Source organism: Rattus norvegicus, unplaced genomic scaffold (genome assembly GCF_021556685.1).
Source record: "Rattus norvegicus strain SHRSP/BbbUtx unplaced genomic scaffold, alternate assembly SHRSP_T2T unassigned-0000200, whole genome shotgun sequence".
Taxonomy (NCBI): Eukaryota; Metazoa; Chordata; class Mammalia; order Rodentia; family Muridae; genus Rattus; species Rattus norvegicus.
Window position 1 is genome coordinate 26,443 of NW_028238917.1, and position 1,058 is coordinate 27,500.

The 1,058-nt window shown below is 50.4% G+C and overlaps 1 long non-coding RNA gene across 1 annotated transcript in view; it reads right to left on the minus strand.

The window, feature by feature from the left end:
• Positions 1-473: 473 nt before the first annotated feature.
• Positions 474-1,058, minus strand: part of LOC147997271 (uncharacterized) — an 18,274-nt gene continuing 17,689 nt past the window's right edge. The window contains exon 3 of the long non-coding RNA XR_015648033.1: positions 474-557. This is a non-coding gene — a long non-coding RNA (uncharacterized LOC147997271). The remainder of the gene's footprint in view (positions 558-1,058) is intronic.

Consider the following 1,058-nt stretch of genomic DNA (forward strand, 5'->3'; position numbering starts at 1 on the left):
CAAGTCAAGTCATGTAAATATTGCCCACATTCGGATTTAGACATGCCTGAGCTGTCAGGGCGAGGCTGGCTGAGAGCGAATCAGTGAACGATCGGACTCTTCCTCTCTCTGTGAGGGTGTGTCATGAACTCTATTACCATTTCCAAAGAGTTAGGTATGCTGGAGCGAAGTGGACCGGAAAGCCAAGGGAGGAGAGGTATGCCTACACGAGTCCACCCAACCCCCCCGCCCCCCCCCCCGAGGGAGACATCCTCGAGTGGTGGGGGGAGGGGCGAAGGTGTGGAGGGATAATTTCCAACAAATAAATCCCAACAAATAAATTACTAGAGACTTGATTCATTGATTTACTTTAAATTTATTGAGTGTATCGGGAAAGAGGGAAAATGGGTCAAGGAGGGAGGGAGGGAGGGAGGGAGGGAGGGAGGGAGGGAGGGAGGGAGGGAGGGAGAGAGGGATATCTTTTCCTCCAAATCTGCTGGTATGTAGTCTCAGTGCGTCAGAAAAAAGACTGCTTCTGGCCTCCTTTCTGATTACCCCAAGGCAGTCTGGTCACCGTGCTGTAATAGAAAGGGAAACCACAGTCAAGTCATGGGAGCGAGCGAGCAAGCAAGCAAAAATCATAAACAAAAGCAAAAACACGTCTGTTAAGTTGAGCAGAGCAGAGCAGAGCAGAGCAGAGTAGGGCAAAGCAATACAAGGTCACATTCCACAAAGGCTGATATAGTCTGCCATCTTGGTCTACAGAGTGAAAAGTAGAAGGAGAAAATGAATATCGCTTTGTGTGTCACAAAGTTTTTAAGTTGTAAGGAACATTGCAGGGCTAAACCTTCAAATCCTCAAACCACCCAACCCAAGCTTTCCTCCTCCTCCTCCTCCTCCTCCTCCTCCTCCTCCTCCTCCTCCTCCTCCTCCTCACCCCCCATTGCCCCCCCCGTGTGGTGTGTGTGTGTGTGTGTGTGTGTGTGTGTGTGTGTGTGTGTGTGTGTGTGTGTGCGCACGAGCTCGAGCTCGGGCACGCATTTCTTTCACTGCACAACCATCATTGGAGGACGTTTAAA